The 20,256-nt window shown below is 37.1% G+C and overlaps 19 non-coding genes across 19 annotated transcripts; 18 read left to right on the top strand and 1 right to left on the bottom strand.

The window, feature by feature from the left end:
- Positions 1–220: 220 nt before the first annotated feature.
- LOC146076816 (U8 small nucleolar RNA) lies at positions 221–354 on the bottom strand. The gene has a single exon (XR_014474211.1). It is a non-coding gene; the product is annotated as a U8 small nucleolar RNA (small nucleolar RNA).
- A 5,006-nt stretch (positions 355–5,360) lies between these two features.
- Positions 5,361–5,432, top strand: TRNAW-CCA (transfer RNA tryptophan (anticodon CCA)). Its single transcript has one exon. It is a non-coding gene; the product is annotated as a tRNA-Trp (tRNA).
- A 977-nt stretch (positions 5,433–6,409) lies between these two features.
- On the top strand, positions 6,410–6,481 carry TRNAW-CCA (transfer RNA tryptophan (anticodon CCA)). Its single transcript has one exon. It is a non-coding gene; the product is annotated as a tRNA-Trp (tRNA).
- A 450-nt stretch (positions 6,482–6,931) lies between these two features.
- On the top strand, positions 6,932–7,003 carry TRNAW-CCA (transfer RNA tryptophan (anticodon CCA)). The gene has a single exon. It is a non-coding gene; the product is annotated as a tRNA-Trp (tRNA).
- A 450-nt stretch (positions 7,004–7,453) lies between these two features.
- On the top strand, positions 7,454–7,525 carry TRNAW-CCA (transfer RNA tryptophan (anticodon CCA)). The gene has a single exon. It is a non-coding gene; the product is annotated as a tRNA-Trp (tRNA).
- Positions 7,526–7,975: 450 nt separating this feature from the next.
- TRNAW-CCA (transfer RNA tryptophan (anticodon CCA)) lies at positions 7,976–8,047 on the top strand. The gene has a single exon. It is a non-coding gene; the product is annotated as a tRNA-Trp (tRNA).
- Positions 8,048–8,497: 450 nt separating this feature from the next.
- On the top strand, positions 8,498–8,569 carry TRNAW-CCA (transfer RNA tryptophan (anticodon CCA)). Its single transcript has one exon. It is a non-coding gene; the product is annotated as a tRNA-Trp (tRNA).
- Positions 8,570–9,019: 450 nt separating this feature from the next.
- Positions 9,020–9,092, top strand: TRNAW-CCA (transfer RNA tryptophan (anticodon CCA)). Its single transcript has one exon. It is a non-coding gene; the product is annotated as a tRNA-Trp (tRNA).
- A 457-nt stretch (positions 9,093–9,549) lies between these two features.
- On the top strand, positions 9,550–9,621 carry TRNAW-CCA (transfer RNA tryptophan (anticodon CCA)). Its single transcript has one exon. It is a non-coding gene; the product is annotated as a tRNA-Trp (tRNA).
- A 1,491-nt stretch (positions 9,622–11,112) lies between these two features.
- TRNAW-CCA (transfer RNA tryptophan (anticodon CCA)) lies at positions 11,113–11,184 on the top strand. The gene has a single exon. It is a non-coding gene; the product is annotated as a tRNA-Trp (tRNA).
- Positions 11,185–12,347: 1,163 nt separating this feature from the next.
- TRNAW-CCA (transfer RNA tryptophan (anticodon CCA)) lies at positions 12,348–12,419 on the top strand. The gene has a single exon. It is a non-coding gene; the product is annotated as a tRNA-Trp (tRNA).
- Positions 12,420–12,876: 457 nt separating this feature from the next.
- Positions 12,877–12,948, top strand: TRNAW-CCA (transfer RNA tryptophan (anticodon CCA)). Its single transcript has one exon. It is a non-coding gene; the product is annotated as a tRNA-Trp (tRNA).
- A 441-nt stretch (positions 12,949–13,389) lies between these two features.
- TRNAW-CCA (transfer RNA tryptophan (anticodon CCA)) lies at positions 13,390–13,461 on the top strand. The gene has a single exon. It is a non-coding gene; the product is annotated as a tRNA-Trp (tRNA).
- Positions 13,462–14,955: 1,494 nt separating this feature from the next.
- TRNAW-CCA (transfer RNA tryptophan (anticodon CCA)) lies at positions 14,956–15,027 on the top strand. The gene has a single exon. It is a non-coding gene; the product is annotated as a tRNA-Trp (tRNA).
- A 1,163-nt stretch (positions 15,028–16,190) lies between these two features.
- Positions 16,191–16,262, top strand: TRNAW-CCA (transfer RNA tryptophan (anticodon CCA)). The gene has a single exon. It is a non-coding gene; the product is annotated as a tRNA-Trp (tRNA).
- A 457-nt stretch (positions 16,263–16,719) lies between these two features.
- On the top strand, positions 16,720–16,791 carry TRNAW-CCA (transfer RNA tryptophan (anticodon CCA)). Its single transcript has one exon. It is a non-coding gene; the product is annotated as a tRNA-Trp (tRNA).
- Positions 16,792–17,232: 441 nt separating this feature from the next.
- Positions 17,233–17,304, top strand: TRNAW-CCA (transfer RNA tryptophan (anticodon CCA)). Its single transcript has one exon. It is a non-coding gene; the product is annotated as a tRNA-Trp (tRNA).
- A 1,494-nt stretch (positions 17,305–18,798) lies between these two features.
- TRNAW-CCA (transfer RNA tryptophan (anticodon CCA)) lies at positions 18,799–18,870 on the top strand. The gene has a single exon. It is a non-coding gene; the product is annotated as a tRNA-Trp (tRNA).
- A 450-nt stretch (positions 18,871–19,320) lies between these two features.
- Positions 19,321–19,392, top strand: TRNAW-CCA (transfer RNA tryptophan (anticodon CCA)). The gene has a single exon. It is a non-coding gene; the product is annotated as a tRNA-Trp (tRNA).
- The last annotated feature ends 864 nt before the right edge of the window (positions 19,393–20,256 follow it).

Raw genomic sequence — 20,256 nt, 5'->3', positions numbered from 1 at the left:
GCATTGTTATCACAGGGCTCACCACTATTTTTTTTTTAAGTAAATTCAGGCAGATCACATTCCCATTATAAGAGTGAGAAATAAGATCTTGTTACATAAAAAAATGAGAATTTAAAGGTTTGAAGTCATTTTTCATGAAAACTCTTAAATAATGCAAAATGGTTGTGAAAATATGAACGCAAATATTTACATTAACCAATGATTATCAGTGAGCGACAGTATCAGAATGACACACACCCCGGTTGTCAGTCAGGATGGTGCTGGGGATCAGCATAATCACATACTCAGCCTACCCCATTCATCATGTCTGTTTCTCCATAAGGAGGAACAGGTAAGGATCAACCTCACTGATGATACCACTAGATGGCGTCACGCTGGGACCAGACACTGAGACATATCTAATAACATTAAGGAGACTTAATATTACGTCTGCTACATTTAGTCCAGCGCAAGGCAGATAACTGGAAATGTCGGTACTTGTGAGTTATCCGGGCGTCCGATTTTTAAATCGGGTCGGATCGGGACATCGCATCGCATCGCATGCGACCATCGGATGCGATGCGATGCGATGCGATGACCCGATTTTTCCATAGGAATCAATGTTAAAATGGACTCCATTTTAACATGGAATTCAATGGGAAAAAGGGTCCTTTTCATACCCCTACTATCCAAGTGGGCATGGAGTTGGATATAAACCTGTGGCGAGCGTAGCGAGCCACCGAGCCCGAAGCGTGGCGAGCGTAGCGAGCCCCGCGAGGGGACACAGAATACCGTCCCCTCGCGGGGCTCGCTTCGCTCGCCACGCTTCGGGCTCGGTGGCTCGCTACGCTCGCCACAGGTTTATATCCAACTCCATGCCCACTTGGATAGTAGGGGTATGAAAAGGACCCCTTTTTCCATAGGAATCATTTTAACATTGATTCCTATGGAAAAATCGGGTCATCGCATCCGATGGTCGCATGCGATGCGATGCGATATCGCATCGCATCGCATCTGATTGTATGCCTTAACTTAAGGCATACAATCAAAAAATCGGACGCCCGGATAACTCACAAGTACCGAAATGTCATCATCATTATGCAATTAAGCATCATAACAACTTTGAGAATGAAAATAAGTATAAATTGGACCAGAGACCACTGCACCGTCATATGCATCATTCACACACAGCTGATCACACTGGCTTAGTCCATAGATCAAACACAGCTGATCACACTGGCCGGGGCCATCGGACACACACACACAGCTGATCACACTGGTCGGGTCTATCGGACACACGCAGCTGATCACACTGGCCAGGTCCATTATATACACAGCTGATCACACTGGCTGGGTCCTTCAGACACACTCAGCTGATCACACTGGCCGGTTCCTTGGAACACACAGCTGTTCACATTCACTGGGTTCAAGGGACAAACACAGCTGATCAAACTGGCTGGGTACATGGGACACACACAGCTGATCTCACTGGCCAGGTCCATCGGACACACACAGCTGATCTTACCGGCCTGGACCATCGGACACAGACAGCTGATCACACCAGCCGGGTTCATCGGGCACACACAGCTGATCACACTGGCCAGGTCCATTGAACAAATTGTTTTTTAAAGATTTTACAGATAATACATCCATAGACATATACGTCGATAAAGGTATAGGGAAGGAAAATAAAAATAAAAAGCAACAACAAGGGGTCAAAAGGGAGGGAAAGGGACGCAGCTGCTACTTCATATGCCTATACACTCTCCTTACACTAACTCCACCGTTGCTACCGTAACAGATACCAAAAGGAAACGAAGTACTCCTCAACCCTACATATATTATCTATTTCACATGAACCTTTTCACTATTAACTCTTCAGCCTATAGTTTATAATCCAAGTGAAAATGAAGAGGGGAGGTTATGGTGTAATAACCAAGGTGCCCAAATCTCTTTCAAAGGAGACGGTTTGTCCTCAACAATATGGGACATCTATTCCATATGGTACATGTCCCAGATTGCTGCCAATATTGCGTTCCTAGATGGAATAGTTTGTGACTTCAAATGGAGGTCAATCTTGATCTTTACATAAACCATATAAGTTTCTGGGCATCTTTTGATATTTTAGGAATATTTTGTGGTAATAGAAGGAAGGCCAGGGTGAACGGAATTGTTAGCTCTGTAATCTGTGATATTAGCCCATGTATGAATTTCCATATGTTAATCACTCTAGGACATTCGCAAAAAATGTGGAGCAAGGTGCCTCTTGACCCACACCCTCTCCAACGTGGGTAAATACGGGCTAGGGGGTCATATACCAGCGAGTAAATATCTTATTAGTATTTTCTCTATATCGAACAGCTGATCACACTGGCGGGGTCCATCGAACACACAGCTGATTACACTGGCTGGGTCCATGGGACACACACAGCTGATCACACTGGCCACATCCTTCGGACACACACAGCTGATCACACCGGCCGGGTCCATCGGAAACACACAGCTGATCACACTGACCGGGTCCATCAGACACACACAGCTGATCACACTGGCCGGGTCCATTATATACACAGCTGATCACACTGGCGGGGTTCATCAAACACACACACAGCTGATCACACTGGAGCCAGGAATTACCCTAAGTAGATGTATCTAAGTGAACAGTTCCAAAGGCACAATGTGTAATGAGCATGCATTACGGTGTGTGCCATGTGTAATGGGCATAACAGATTGTGTCATATTTTGTAATGGGCATTACGGTGTGTGCCATGTGTAATGGGCATAACAGATTATGTCATATTTTGTAATGGGCATTATGGTGTGTGCCACAATGCGAAATGGGCATTATGGTGTGTAGCCTTATAGGTAATTTGCATTATGGTGTATGGAACAATGTGTAATGGGAATTACAGTGTGTTCCATAATGTGGAATGGGAATTAACTTGTAATTTTTTATTTTTTTTTACTGTTATGTAATGATAGTTACTTTCATTACTACTAGATGGCGTCACGCTGGGGTTAGACACTCGTATGTATCTGGTAACGTTCATGGTAGCCATTACGTGTTATATAGCATGCAATAGCATTGTCACATTGTTTTATCATTCAGCACCAAAATGTGAGTTGTTGCCAGTGGTCAAAATACCAACATCAGCATCCCAATACAGAGAAGCCTGACAAGGGTTCTGTTATTAAATTACCCCTCTCTGAGGAGCGTGACTTGGACGAGCTAGGGGAAGGCAGCAGCTTCCCGGTGCTCCTCTCGCATATCCTGCACAACATCCTATTTTAATCCCACTGGCGGCACTGATACCTCCACCGATTGAGGGATACTGTGACTGAACATTTGGTGCCACTGTTGGTGTCTTTTTGGTCTCTCCAGAAAGTGTAGCGGGGAAAGCAGGAAGCGGTCTCAGCTGAGAAGTGCTGCCGCATGCCGCACGGGGGGTACCGGCGCCATCTTGCCCTGGTCGCTGGATCACTAACCTGTGGCGCTCGATAAAGGCTACTTCAGTTCCTGAAGCTGCCAGCTGGTACCAGCCAGACTTGGGATTCTTCACTGACTTTACACTGCTATTTAATGCGGCTACTAAGTGATTCCTGCAGCGTCGAGTGGTGCCTGCTGCAGCGCAATTGGTGAGCTGACGCCATTTCTCCTGCTTGGACACTAGACTATAAGGTACTCTTTACCTAGAAGGGCGCCCACGATTTTGATCATAGGCATCGCAGGTAAAAAATTGCGTCGGTCGCATCACATGCGACCAAAAAATCGCATGCGATGCGACCGACGCGATTTCCGCAATTTTACATAGGGAACAATGTTAAATGGGTCAATTGACCCGATTTAACATAGGGAACAATCTTAAATGAAAAAAGGGGGGAGATAGTAGCGCTAATGACAATATATATTTATAATTATTAACAGATCTGTCAAATCCAGCTGCTGACTTATTAGGATAACCAATCCTACCAGAAAGAGCAAAAAAACAGGAGTGTAAGAGAGCGCTTGGATTTGAGAGATATATTTTTTTATACCAGTTTTTAATATGTAGATAGAGACAAAAACATTTTTTTCCAAAAATTAAAAATAATTTAATTATCAGTCACAAAGGTACCGGCCGATACCAAACAATTAACACATATAAGTAAGAGATAGAGCATGATATATTGTATTAGACAGGTATTTAGGTGCTGTGATGAAATGGAACCATCCTTTCACTCCACCCCATGTTTTAGTATTGATGATTTTAGGATTATTAGGGAGACAGGTATAAATACCGCTCCATACCATAGACCCCTTACACCTTGAAAAAGGGCTGAAGCTTGAGCCCGAAACGCGTTGGTGTAGAGAAGGGGACACATCTGATGGTGAGACCTTTTTGCTAAATTCCACCTGGCAACTCATCTCACCCTGTTCCGGATGCAGGGAGAGAGTGAAGTTTGGTCACACACATCGATGTGTGAATTTGTTTTTTAATCTATTTTTTAATCTTCTTTTTATCGTCTGTTTTTACTTGTATATCGTGTGGAATAAATACTTTTTTACAGAGCATCCCGGGTGTGGAAAATCTCCTAGTCTGGACTGAACTAAAGAAACTGCTCTATGCAAATAGGGCCTCATATTGAGGTGAGTGTTGTTCCACCAGACGATTGATGTTTTTATGACTGATTGAAAACGGGGTGTCGAGTTACTCTTGAAGAGTGTGATCCAGGCTTAAAGATACCGTTACATGCATATAGGGCCTTAAATAAAGGTCAGTAACGTTTATATTCTGCTTGTGAGGACGGGAGGTCACAGGAGAAATAGAAGAGAGACTACCGTTGAGAAAAAACATAAAGATACCTTTATGTGCATATAGGGACCCCCACGGAGGTCAGTAGGAGGCCCCAATTATTCTACAGCACTTTTTTGGGACACGAGTAGACCTAAAAATTCTGCAAGCAAGTCCTATTTTGTGCTGGAGAGTGAAATTTGTAGGGATAGCGCTGAAGTGTGTTCTCAAATTGTTATTTAATGTGATTATTGTTTATATGGATACCTATATCATCTGCAGTTGCAATAAAGTCTCAAAATTCTGCTAATTTCTTATAATTGTCATGCAAACATAATCCATTTCATTGGAATTGTCCATATCTGACACTGAAGTATACTCTTATTATTTTCTTTCTGGCGCTATGACTGTTTTCCATTGAACTGACCTTTTTTGTTAAGAATAATGACTTTGCACTTAAGCACGACCACCAGGCATATTCCTTGGTTATTGAATCAAGGATGTAAGCTTGTTTACTCACAAATTATTTATTTCACAAATTAGTATATGCAGACAGTATGTGGGTGATCTAAATCACCCGAATCAGTGAATTGCTGTTTCTCTAAAGAAGACCTTGTGGCGCAACGGTAGCGTGTTTGACTCCAGATCAGAAGGTTGCGTGTTCAAATCACTTCGGGGTCAATTGTCATTTTGAAAGTGAAATGTACTAAATGGAATTCTATAAGAGAAACTAATCACCATGGTTCTCATCTAAATTTCTGCAATGTGATTACTGTATATTTGGATACCTATGTCATCTGCAGTTGCAATAATGACTCAAATTTCTGCTAATTTCTTATAATTGTCATGAAAACATAATCCATTTCATTGGAATTGTCCATATCTTGACACTGAATTATACTCTTATTATTTTCTTTCTAGCGCTATGACTGTTTTCCATTGAACTGACCTTTTTTGTTAAGAATAATGACTTTGCACTTAAGCACGACCACCAGGCATATTCCTTGGTTATTGAATCAAGGATGTAAACTTGTTTACTCACAAGTTATTTATTTCACAAATTAGTATATGCAGACAGTATATGGGTGATCTAAATCACCCAAATCAGTGAATTGCAGTTCCTCTAAAGAAGTCCTTGTGGCGCAACGGTAGCGCGTCTGACTCCAGATCAGAAGGTTGCGTGTTCAAATCACATCACATCGGGGTCAATTGTCATTTTGAAAGTGAAATGTACTAAATGGAATTCTATAAGAGAAACTAATCACCATGGTTCTCATCTAAATTTCTGCAATGTGATTACTGTTTATATGGATACCTATATCATCTGCAGTTGCAACAAAGACTCAAAATTCTGCTAATTTCTTATAATTGTCATGCAAACATAATCCATTTCATTGGAATTGTCCATATCTTGACTTTGAAGTATACTCTTATTATTTTCTTTCTGGTGCTATGACTGTTTTCCATTGAACTGACCTTTTTTGTTAAGAATAATGACTTTGCACTTAAGCACGACCACCAGGCACATTCCTTGGTTATTGAATCAAGGATTCAAGCTTGTTTACTCACAAATTATTTATTTCATAAATTAGTATATGCAGACAGTATATGTGTGATCTAAATCACCCGAATCAGTGAATTGCATTTGTTTGAAAGAAGACCTCGTGGCGCAACGGTAGCGCGTCTGACTCCAGATCAGAAGGTTGCGTGTTCAAATTACGTCGGGGTCAATTGTCATTCTGAAAGTGAAATGTACTAAACAGAATTCTTTAAGAGAAACTAATTACCATGGTTCTCATCTAAATTTCTGCAATGTGATTACTGTTTATATGGATACCTATATCATCTGCAGTTACAACAAAGACTCAAAATTCTGCTAATTTCTTATAATTGTCATGCAAACATAATCCATTTCATTGGAATTGTCCATATCTTGACTTTGAAGTATACTCTTATTATTTTCTTTCTGGTGCTATGACTGTTTTCCATTGAACTGAAATTTTTTGTTAAGAATAATGACTTTGCACTTAAGCACGACCACCAGGCATATTCCTTGGTTATTGAATCAAGGATTCAAGCTTGTTTACTCACAAATTATTTATTTCATAAATTAGTATATGCAGACAGTATATGTGTGATCTAAATCACCCGAATCAGTGAATTGCATTCGTTTGAAAGAAGACCTCGTGGCGCAACGGTAGCGCGTCTGACTCCAGATCAGAAGGTTGCGTGTTCAAATCACGTCGGGGTCAATTGTCATTCTGAAAGTGAAATGTACTAAACAGAATTCTTTAAGAGAAACTAATAACCATGGTTCTCATCTAAATTTCTGCAATGTGATTACTGTTTATATGGATACCTATATCATCTGCAGTTACAACAAAGACTCAAAATTCTGCTAATTTCTTATAATTGTCATGCAAACATAATCCATTTCATTGGAATTGTCCATATCTTGACTTTGAAGTATACTCTTATTATTATCTTTCTGGTGCTATGACTGTTTTCCATTGAACTGACCTTTTTTGTTAAGAATAATGACTTTGCACTTAAGCACTACCACCAGGCATATTCCTTGGTTATTGAATCAAGGATGTAAACTTGTTTACTCACAAGTTATTTATTTCACAAATTAGTATATGCAGACAGTATATGGGTGATCTAAATCACCCAAATCAGTGAATTGCATTTGTTTGAAAGAAGACCTCGTGGCGCAACGGTAGCGCGTCTGACTCCAGATCAGAAGGTTGCATGTTCAAATCACGTCGGGGTCAATTGTCATTCTGAAAGTGAAATGTACTAAACAGAATTCTTTAAGAGAAACTAATTACCATGGTTCTCATCTAAATTTCTGCAATGTGATTACTGTTTATATGGATACCTATATCATCTGCAGTTACAACAAAGACTCAAAATTCTGCTAATTTCTTATAATTGTCATGCAAACATAATCCATTTCATTGGAATTGTCCATATCTTGACTTTGAAGTATACTCTTATTATTTTCTTTCTGGTGCTATGACTGTTTTCCATTGAACTGAAATTTTTTGTTAAGAATAATGACTTTGCACTTAAGCACGACCACCAGGCATATTCCTTGGTTATTGAATCAAGGATTCAAGCTTGTTTACTCACAAATTATTTATTTCATAAATTAGTATATGCAGACAGTATATGTGTGATCTAAATCACCCGAATCAGTGAATTGCATTTGTTTGAAAGAAGACCTCGTGGCGCAACGGTAGCGCGTCTGACTCCAGATCAGAAGGTTGCGTGTTCAAATCACGTCGTGGTCAATTGTCATTTTGAAAGTGAAATGTACTAAACGGAATTCTTTAAGAGAAACTAATTACCATGGTTCTCATCTAAATTTCTGCAATGTGATTACTGTTTATATGGATACCTATATCATCTGCAGTTGCAACAAAGACTCAAAATTCTGCTAATTTCTTATAATTGTCATGCAAACATAATCCATTTAATTGGAATTGTCCATATCTTGACTTTGAAGTATACTCTTATTATTATCTTTCTGGTGCTATGACTGTTTTCCATTGAACTGACCTTTTTTGTTAAGAATAATGACTTTGCACTTAAGCACGACCACCAGGCATATTCCTTGGTTATTGAATCAAGGATGTAAGCTTGTTTACTCACAAATTAATTATTTCACAAATTAGTATATGCAGACAGTATATGGGTGATCTAAATCACCCGAATCAGTGAATTACAGATGCTCTAAAGAAGACCTCACGGCGCAACGGTAGCGCGTCTGACTCCAGATCAGAAGGTTGCGTGTTCAAATCACGTCGGGGTCAATTGTCATTTTGAAAGTGAAATGTACTAAACGGAATTCTTTAAGAGAAACTAATTACCATGGTTCTCATCTAAATTTCTGCAATGTGATTACTGTTTATATGGATACCTATATCATCTGCAGTTGCAACAAAGATTCGAAATTCTGCTAATTTCTTATAATTGCCATGCAAACATAATCCATTTCATTGGAATTGTCCATATCTTGACTTTGAAGTATACTCTTATTATTTTCTTTCTGGCGCTATGACTGTTTTCCATTGAACTGACCTTTTTTGTTAAGAATAATGACTTTGCACTTAAGCACGACCACCAGGCATATTCCTTGGTTATTGAAACAAGGATGTAAGCTTGTTTACTCACAATTTATTTATTTCACAAATTAGTATATGCAGACAGTATATGGGTGATCTAAATCACCTGAATCAATGAATTATAGTTGTTTTAAAGAAGACCTCGTGGCGCAACGGTAGCGCGTCTGACTCCAGATCAGAAGGTTGCGTGTTCAAATCACGTCGGGGGTCTATTGTCATTTCGAAAGTGAAATGTACTTAACGGAGTTCTTTAAGAGAAACTAATTACCATGGTTCTCATCTAAATTTCTGCAATGTGATTACTGTTTATATGGATACCTATATCATCTGCAGTTGCAACAAAGACTCAAAATTCTGCTAATTTCTTATATCTTATAATCGTCATGCAAACAGAATCCATTTCATTGGAAATGTCCATATCTTGACTTTGAAGTATACTCTTATTATTTTCTTTCTGGTGCTATGACTGTTTTCCATTGAACTGACCTTTTTTGTTAAGAATAATGACTTTGCACTTAAGCACGACCACCAGGCATATTCCTTGGTTATTGAATCAAGGATTCAAGCTTGTTTACTCACAAATTATTTATTTCATAAATTAGTATATGCAGACAGTATATGGGTGATCTAAATCACCCGAATCAGTGAATTGCATTTGTTTGAAAGAAGACCTCGTGGCGCAACAGTAGCGCATCTGACTCCAGATCAGAAGGTTGCGTGTTCAAATCATGTCGGGGTCAATTGTCATTTTGAAAGTGAAATGTACTAAACGGAATTCTTTAAGAGAAACTAATTACCATGGTTCTCATCTAAATTTCTGCAATGTGATTACTGTTTATATGGATACCTATATCATCTGCAGTTGCAACAAAGACTCAAAATTCTGCTAATTTCTTATAATTGTCATGCAAACATAATCCATTTAATTGGAATTGTCCATATCTTGACTTTGAAGTATACTCTTATTATTATCTTTCTGGTGCTATGACTGTTTTCCATTGAACTGACCTTTTTTGTTAAGAATAATGACTTTGCACTTAAGCACGACCACCAGGCATATTCCTTGGTTATTGAGTCAAGGATTCAAGCTTGTTTACTCACAAATTATTTATTTCATAAATTAGTATATGCAGACAGTATATGGGTGATCTAAATCACCCGAATCAGTAAATTAGAGTTCTAAAGAAGACCTCACGGCGCAACGGTAGCGCGTCTGACTCCAGATCAGAAGGTTGCATGTTCAAATCACGTCGGGGTCAATTGTCATTCTGAAAGTGAAATATACTAAACAGAATTTTTTAAGAGAAACTAATTACCATGGTTCTCATCTAAATTTCTGCAATGTGATTACTGTTTATATGGATACCTATATCATCTGCAGTTACAACAAAGACTCAAAATTCTGCTAATTTCTTATAATTGTCATGCAAACATAATCCATTTCATTGGAATTGTCCATATCTTGACTTTGAAGTATACTCTTATTATTTTCTTTCTGGTGCTATGACTGTTTTCCATTGAACTGACCTTTTTTGTTAAGAATAATGACTTTGCACTTAAGCACGACCACCAGGCATATTCCTTGGTTATTGAATCAAGGATTCAAGCTTGTTTACTCACAAATTATTTATTTAATAAATTAGTTTATGCAGACAGTATATGGGTGATCTAAATCACCCGAATCAGTGAATTGCATTTGTTTGAAAGAAGACCTGGTGGCGCAACAGTAGCGCGTCTGACTCCATATCAGAAGGTTGCGTGTTCAAATCACGTCGTGGTCAATTGTCATTTTGAAAGTGAAATGTACTAAACGGAATTCTTTAAGAGAAACTAATTACCATGGTTCTCATCTAAATTTCTGCAATGTGATTACTGTTTATATGGATACCTATATCATCTGCAGTTGCAACAAAGACTCAAAATTCTGCTAATTTCTTATAATTGTCATGCAAACATAATCCATTTAATTGGAATTGTCCATATCTTGACTTTGAAGTATACTCTTATTATTATCTTTCTGGCGCTATGACTGTTTTCCATTGAACTGACCTTTTTTGTTAAGAATAATGACTTTGCACTTAAGCACGACCACCAGGCATATTCCTTGGTTATTGAATCAAGGATGTAAGCTTGTTTACTCACAAATTAATTATTTCACAAATTAGTATATGCAGACAGTATATGTGTGATCTAAATCACCCGAATCAGTGAATTGCATTTGTTTGAAAGAAGACCTCGTGGCGCAACGGTAGCGCGTCTGACTCCAGATCAGAAGGTTGCGTGTTCAAATCACGTCGGGGTCAATTGGCATTCTGAAAGTGAAATGTACTAAACAGACTTCTTTAAGAGAAACTAATTACCATGGTTCTCATCTAAATTTCTGCAATGTGATTACTGTTTATATGGATACCTATATCATCTGCAGTTACAACAAAGACTCAAAATTCTGCTAATTTCTTATAATTGTCATGCAAACATAATCCATTTCATTGGAATTGTCCATATCTTGACTTTGAAGTATACTCTTATTATTTTCTTTCTGGTGCTATGACTGTTTTCCATTGAACTGACCTTTTTTGTTAAGAATAATGACTTTGCACTTAAGCACGACCACCAGGCATATTCCTTGGTTATTGAATCAAGGATTCAAGCTTGTTTACTCACAAATTATTTATTTAATAAATTAGTTTATGCAGACAGTATATGGGTGATCTAAATCACCCGAATCAGTGAATTGCATTTGTTTGAAAGAAGACCTGGTGGCGCAACAGTAGCGCGTCTGACTCTGCACTTAAGCACGACCACCAGGCATATTCCTTGGTTATTGAATCAAGGATTCAAGCTTGTTTACTCACAAATTAATTATTTCACAAATTAGTATATGCAGACAGTATATGGGTGATCTAAATCACCCGAATCAGTGAATTACATATGCTCTAAAGAAGACCTCACGGCGCAACGGTAGCGCGTCTGACTCCAGATCAGAAAGTTGCGTGTTCAAATCACGTCGGGGTCAATTGTCATTTTGAAAGTGAAATGTACTAAACGGAATTCTTTAAGAGAAACTAATTACCATGGTTCTCATCTAAATTTCTGCAATGTGATTACTGTTTATATGGATACCTATATCATCTGCAGTTGCAACAAAGATTCAAAATTCTGCTAATTTCTTATAATTGCCATGCAAACATAATCCATTTCATTGGAAATGTCCATATCTTGACTTTGAAGTATACTCTTATTATTTTCTTTCTGGCGCTATGACTGTTTTCCATTGAACTGACCTTTTTTGTTAAGAATAATGACTTTGCACTTAAGCACGACCACCAGGCATATTCCTTGGTTATTGAATCAAGGATGTAAGCTTGTTTACTCACAAATTATTTATTTCACAAATTAGTATATGCAGACAGTATATGGGTGATCTAAATCACCTGAATCAATGAATTATAGTTGTTCTAAAGAAGACCTCGTGGCGCAACGGTAGCGCGTCTGACTCCAGATCAGAAGGTTGCGTGTTCAAATCACGTCGGGGTCTATTGTCATTTCGAAAGTGAAATGTACTTAACGGAATTCTTTAAGAGAAACTAATTACCATGGTTCTCATCTAAATTTCTGCAATGTGATTACTGTTTATATGGATACCTATATCATCTGCAGTTGCAACAAAGACTCAAAATTCTGCCAATTTCTTATATCTTATAATCGTCATGCAAACAGAATCCATTTCATTGGAAATGTCCATATCTTGACTTTGAAGTATACTCTTATTATTTTCTTTCTGGCGCTATGACTGTTTCAAATTGAACTGACCTTTTTTGTTAAGAATAATGACTTTGCACTTAAGCACGACCACCAGGCATATTCCTTGGTTATTAAATCAAGGATGTAAGCTTGTTTTCTCACAAATTATTTATTTCACAAATTAGTATATGCAGACAGTATATGGGTGATCTAAATCTCCCGAATCAATGAATTATAGTTGCTCTAAAGAAGACCTCGTGGCGCAACGGTAGCGCGTCTGACTCCAGATCAGAAGGTTTGGTGTTCAAATCACGTCGGGGTCAATTGTCATTTTGAAAGTTAAATGGAATTCTATAAGAGAAACTAATCACCATGGTTCTCATCTAAATTTCTGCAATGTGATTACTGTTTATATGGATACCTATATCATCTGCAGTTGCAACAAAGACTCAAAATTCTGCTAATTTCTTATAATCGTCATGCAAACATAATCCATTTCATTGGAAATGTCCATATCTTGACTTTGAAGTATACTCTTATTATTTTCTTTCTGGCGCTATGACTGTTTCAAATTGAACTGACCTTTTTTGTTAAGAATAATGACTTTGCACTTAAGCACGACCACCAGGCATATTCCTTGGTTATTAAATCAAAGATGTAAGCTTGTTTTCTCACAAATTATTTATTTCACAAATTAGTATATGCACACAGTATATGGGTGATCTAAATCACCCGAATCAGTGAATTATAGTTGCTCTAAAGAAGACCTCGTGGCGCAACGGTAGCGCGTCTGACTCCAGATCAGAAGGTTGCGTGTTCAAATCACGTCGGGGTCAATTGTCATTTTGAAAGTGAAATGTACTAAATGGAATTCTATAAGAGAAACTAATCACCATGGTTCTCATCTAAATTTCTGCAATGTGATTACTGTTTATATGGATACCTATATCATCTGCAGTTGCAACAAAGACTCAAAATTCTGCTAATTTCTTATAATTGTCATGCAAACATAATCCATTTCATTGGAATTGTCCATATCTTGACTTTGAAGTATACTCTTATTATTTTCTTTCTGGTGCTATGACTGTTTTCCATTGAACTGACCTTTTTTGTTAAGAATAATGACTTTGCACTTAAGCACGACCACCAGGCATATTCCTTGGTTATTGAATCAAGGATTCAAGCTTGTTTACTCACAAATTATTTATTTCATAAATTAGTATATGCAGACAGTATATGGGTGATAAAAATCACCCGAATCAGTGAATAGCATTGGTTTGAAAGAAGACCTCGTGGCGCAACGGTAGTGCGTCTAACTCCTGATCAGAAGGTTGCGTGTTTAAATCACGTCGGGATCAATTGTCATTTTGAAAGTGAAATGTACTAAACGAAATTCTTTAAGAGAAACTAATTACCATGGTTCTCATCTAAATTTCTGCAATGTGATTACTGTTTATATGGATACCTATATCATCTGCAGTTGCAACAAAGACTCAAAATTCTGCTAATTTCTTATAATTGTCATGCAAACATAATCCATTTCATTGGAATTGTCCATATCTTGACTTTGAAGTATACTCTTATTATTTTCTTTCTGGCGCTATGACTGTTTCAAATTGAACTGACCTATATTGTTAAGAATAATGACTTTGCACTTAAGCACGACCACCAGGCATATTCCTTGGTTATTAAATCAAAGATGTAAGCTTGTTTTCTCACAAATTATTTATTTCACTAATTAGTATATGCAGACAGTATATGGGTGATCTAAATCTCCCGAATCAATGAATTATAGTCGCTCTAAAGAAGACCTCGTGGCGCAAAGGAAGCGCGTCTGACTCCAGATCAGAAGGATTGGTGTTCAAATCACGTCGGGGTCAATTGTCATTTTGAAAGTGAAATGTACTAAATGGAATTCTACAAGAGAAACTAATCACCATGGTTCTCATCTAAATTTCTGCAATGTGATTACTGTTTATATGGATACCTATATCATCTGCAGTTGCAACAAAGACTCAAAATTCTGCTAATTTCTTATAATTGTCATGCAAACATAATCCATTTCATTGGAATTGTCCATATCTTGACTTTGAAGTATACTCTTATTATTATCTTTCTGGCGCTATGACTGTTTTCCATTGAACTGACCTTTTTTGTTAAGAATAATGACTTTGCACTTAAGCACGACCACCAGGCATATTCCTTGGTTATTGAATCAAGGATGTAAGCTTGTTTACTCACAAATTATTTATTTCACAAATTAGTATATGCAGACAGTATATGGGTGATCTAAATCACCCGAATCAATGAAATATAGTTATTCTAAAGAAGACCTCGTGGCGCAACGGTAGCGCGTCTGACTCCAGATCAGAAGGTTGCGTGTTGAAATCACGTCGAGGTCTATTGTCATTTTGAAAGTGAAATGTTCTTAACGGAATTCTTTAAGAGAAACTAATTACCATGGTTCTCATCTAAATTTCTGCAATGTGATTACTGTTTATATGGATACCTATATCATCTGCAGTTGCAACAAAGACTCAAAATTCTGCTAATTTCTTATAATCGTCATGCAAACATAATCCATTTCATTGGAAATGTCCATATCTTGACTTTGAAGTATACTCTTATTATTTTCTTTCTGGCGCTATGACTGTTTCAAATTGAACTGACCTTTTTTGTTAAGAATAATGACTTTGCACTTAAGCACGACCACCAGGCATATTCCTTGGTTATTAAATCAAGGATGTAAGCTTGTTTTCTCACAAATTATTTATTTCACAAATTAGTATATGCAGACAGTATATGGGTGATCTAAATCTCCCGAATCAATGAATTATATTTGCTCTAAAGAAGACCTCGTGGCGCAACGGTCGCGCGTCTGACTCCAGATCAGAAGGTTTGGTGTTCAAATCACGTCGGGGTCAATTGTCATTTTGAAAGTGAAATGTACTAAATGGAATTCTATAAGAGAAACTAATCACCATGGTTCTCATCTAAATTTCTGCAATGTGATTACTGTTTATATGGATACCTATATCATCTGCAGTTGCAACAAAGACTCAAAATTCTGATAATTTCTTATAATTGTCATGCAAACATAATCCATTTCATTGGAATTGTCCATATCTTGACTTTGAAGTATACTCTTATTATTTTCTTTCTGGTGCTATGACTGTTTTCCATTGAACTGACCTTTTTTGTTAAGAATAATGACTTTGCACTTAAGCACGACCACCAGGCATATTCCTTGGTTATTGAATCAAGGATTCAAGCTTGTTTACTCACAAATTATTTATTTAATAAATTAGTTTATGCAGACAGTATATGGGTGATCTAAATCACCCGAATCAGTGAATTGCATTTGTTTGAAAGAAGACCTGGTGGCGCAACAGTAGCGCGTCTGACTCTGCACTTAAGCACGACCACCAGGCATATTCCTTGGTTATTGAATCAAGGATTCAAGCTTGTTTACTCACAAATTAATTATTTCACAAATTAGTATATGCAGACAGTATATGGGTGATCTAAATCACCCGAATCAGTGAATTACATATGCTCTAAAGAAGACCTCACGGCGCAACGGTAGCGCGTCTGACTCCAGATCAGAAGGTTGCGTGTTCAAATCACGTCGGGGTCTATTGTCATTTCGAAAGTGAAATGTACTTAACGGAATTCTTTAAGAGAAACTAATTACCATGGTTCTCATCTAAATTTCTGCAATGTGATTACTGTTTATATGGATACCTATATCATCTGCAGTTGCAACAAAGACTCAAAATTCTGCCAATTTCTTATATCTTATAATCGTCATGCAAACAGAATCCATTTCATTGGAAATGTCCATATCTTGACTTTGAAGTATACTCTTATTATTTTCTTTCTGGCGCTATGACTGTTTCAAATTGAACTGACCTTTTTTGTTAAGAATAATGACTTTGCACTTAAGCACGACCACCAGGCATATTCCTTGGTTATTAAATCAAGGATGTAAGCTTGTTTTCTCACAAATTATTTATTTCACAAATTAGTATATGCAGACAGTTTATGGGTGATCTAAATCTCCCGAATCAATGAATTATAGTTGCTCTAAAGAAGACCTCGTGGCGCAACGGTAGCGCGTCTGACTCCAGATCAGAAGGTTTGGTGTTCAAATCACGTCGGGGTCAATTGTCATTTTGAAAGTTAAATGGAATTCTATAAGAGAAACTAATCACCATGGTTCTCATCTAAATTTCTGCAATGTGATTACTGTTTATATGGATACCTATATCATCTGCAGTTGCAACAAAGACTCAAAATTCTGCTAATTTCTTATAATCGTCATGCAAACATAATCCATTTCATTGGAAATGTCCATATCTTGACTTTGAAGTATACTCTTATTATTTTCTTTCTGGCGCTATGACTGTTTCAAATTGAACTGACCTTTTTTGTTAAGAATAATGACTTTGCACTTAAGCACGACCACCAGGCATATTCCTTGGTTATTAAATCAAAGATGTAAGCTTGTTTTCTCACAAATTATTTATTTCACAAATTAGTATATGCACACAGTATATGGGTGATCTAAATCACCCGAATCAGTGAATTATAGTTGCTCTAAAGAAGACCTCGTGGCGCAACGGTAGCGCGTCTGACTCCAGATCAGAAGGTTGCGTGTTCAAATCACGTCGGGGTCAATTGTCATTTTGAAAGTGAAATGTACTAAATGGAATTCTATAAGAGAAACTAATCACCATGGTTCTCATCTAAATTTCTGCAATGTGATTACTGTTTATATGGATACCTATATCATCTGCAGTTGCAACAAAGACTCAAAATTCTGCTAATTTCTTATAATTGTCATGCAAACATAATCCATTTCATTGGAATTGTCCATATCTTGACTTTGAAGTATACTCTTATTATTTTCTTTCTGGTGCTATGACTGTTTTCCATTGAACTGACCTTTTTTGTTAAGAATAATGACTTTGCACTTAAGCACGACCACCAGGCATATTCCTTGGTTATTGAATCAAGGATTCAAGCTTGTTTACTCACAAATTATTTATTTCATAAATTAGTATATGCAGACAGTATATGGGTGATAAAAATCACCCGAATCAGTGAATAGCATTGGTTTGAAAGAAGACCTCGTGGCGCAACGGTAGTGCGTCTAACTCCTGATCAGAAGGTTGCGTGTTTAAATCACGTCGGGATCAATTGTCATTTTGAAAGTGAAATGTACTAAACGAAATTCTTTAAGAGAAACTAATTACCATGGTTCTCATCTAAATTTCTGCAATGTGATTACTGTTTATATGGATACCTATATCATCTGCAGTTGCAACAAAGACTCAAAATTCTGCTAATTTCTTATAATTGTCATGCAAACATAATCCATTTCATTGGAATTGTCCATATCTTGACTTTGAAGTATACTCTTATTATTTTCTTTCTGGCGCTATGACTGTTTCAAATTGAACTGACCTATATTGTTAAGAATAATGACTTTGCACTTAAGCACGACCACCAGGCATATTCCTTGGTTATTAAATCAAAGATGTAAGCTTGTTTTCTCACAAATTATTTATTTCACTAATTAGTATATGCAGACAGTATATGGGTGATCTAAATCTCCCGAATCAATGAATTATAGTCGCTCTAAAGAAGACCTCGTGGCGCAAAGGAAGCGCGTCTGACTCCAGATCAGAAGGATTGGTGTTCAAATCACGTCGGGGTCAATTGTCATTTTGAAAGTGAAATGTACTAAATGGAATTCTACAAGAGAAACTAATCACCATGGTTCTCATCTAAATTTCTGCAATGTGATTACTGTTTATATGGATACCTATATCATCTGCAGTTGCAACAAAGACTCAAAATTCTGCTAATTTCTTATAATTGTCATGCAAACATAATCCATTTCATTGGAATTGTCCATATCTTGACTTTGAAGTATACTCTTATTATTATCTTTCTGGTGCTATGACTGTTTTCCATTGAACTGACCTTTTTTGTTAAGAATAATGACTTTGCATTTAAGCACGACCACCAGGCATATTCCTTGGTTATTGAATCAAGGATGTAAGCTTGTTTACTCACAAATTAATTATTTCACAAATTAGTATATGCAGACAGTATATGGGTGATCTAAATCACCCGAATCAGTGAATTACAGATGCTCTAAAGAAGACCTCACGGCGCAACGGTAGCGCGTCTGACTCCAGATCAGAAGGTTGCGTGTTCAAATCACGTCGGGGTCAATTGTCACTTTGAAAGTGAAATGTACTAAACGGAATTCTTTAAGAGAAACTAATTACCATGTTTCTCATCGAAATTTCTGCAATGTGATTACTGTTTATATGGATACCTATATCATCTGCAGTTGCAACAAAGATTCAAAATTCTGCTAATTTCTTATAATTGCCATGCAAACATAATCCATTTCATTGGAATTGTCCATATCTTGACTTTGAAGTATACTCTTATTATTTTCTTTCTGGCGCTATGACTGTTTTCCATTGAACTGACCTTTTTTGTTAAGAATAATGACTTTGCACTTAAGCACGACCACCAGGCATATTCCTTGGTTATTGAATCAAGGATGTAAGCTTGTTTACTCACAAATTATTTATTTCACAAATTAGTATATGCAGACAGTATATGGGTGATCTAAATCACCCGAATCAATGAAATATAGTTATTCTAAAGAAGACCTCGTGGCGCAACGGTAGCGCGTCTGACTCCAGATCAGAAGGTTGCGTGTTCAAATCACGTTGGGGTCTATTGTCATTTCGAAAGTGAAATGTACTTAACGGAATTCTTTAAGAGAAACTAATTACCATGGTTCTCATCTAAATTTCTGCAATGTGATTACTGTTTATATGGATACCTATATCATCTGCAGTTGCAACAAAGACTCAAAATTCTGCTAATTTCTTATAATCGTCATGCAAACATAATCCATTTCATTGGAAATGTCCATATCTTGACTTTGAAGTATACTCTTATTATTTTCTTTCTGGCGCTATGACTGTTTCAAATTGAACTGACCTTTTTTGTTAAGAATAATGACTTTGCACTTAAGCACGACCACCAGGCATATTCCTTGGTTATTAAATCAAGGATGTAAGCTTGTTTTCTCACAAATTATTTATTTCACAAATTAGTATATGCAGACAGTATATGGGTGATCTAAATCTCCCGAATCAATGAATTATATTTGCTCTAAAGAAGACCTCGTGGCGCAACGGTCGCGCGTCTGACTCCAGATCAGAAGGTTTGGTGTTCAAATCACGTCGGGGTCAATTGTCATTTTGAAAGTGAAATGTACTAAATGGAATTCTATAAGAGAAACTAATCACCATGGTTCTCATCTAAATTTCTGCAATGTGATTACTGTTTATATGGATACCTATATCATCTGCAGTTGCAACAAAGACTCAAAATTCTGATAATTTCTTATAATTGTCATGCAAACATAATCCATTTCATTGGAATTGTCCATATCTTGACTTTGAAGTATACTCTTATTATTTTCTTTCTGGTGCTATGACTGTTTTCCATTGAACTGACCTTTTTTGTTAAGAATAATGACTTTGCACTTAAGCACGACCACCAGGCATATTCCTTGGTTATTGAATCAAGGA

This window comes from Crinia signifera, chromosome 4, assembly GCF_055691185.1.
Source record: "Crinia signifera chromosome 4, ASM5569118v1, whole genome shotgun sequence".
NCBI lineage: Eukaryota > Metazoa > Chordata > Amphibia > Anura > Myobatrachidae > Crinia > Crinia signifera.
This window is presented reverse-complemented; position numbering and strand designations above follow the sequence as displayed.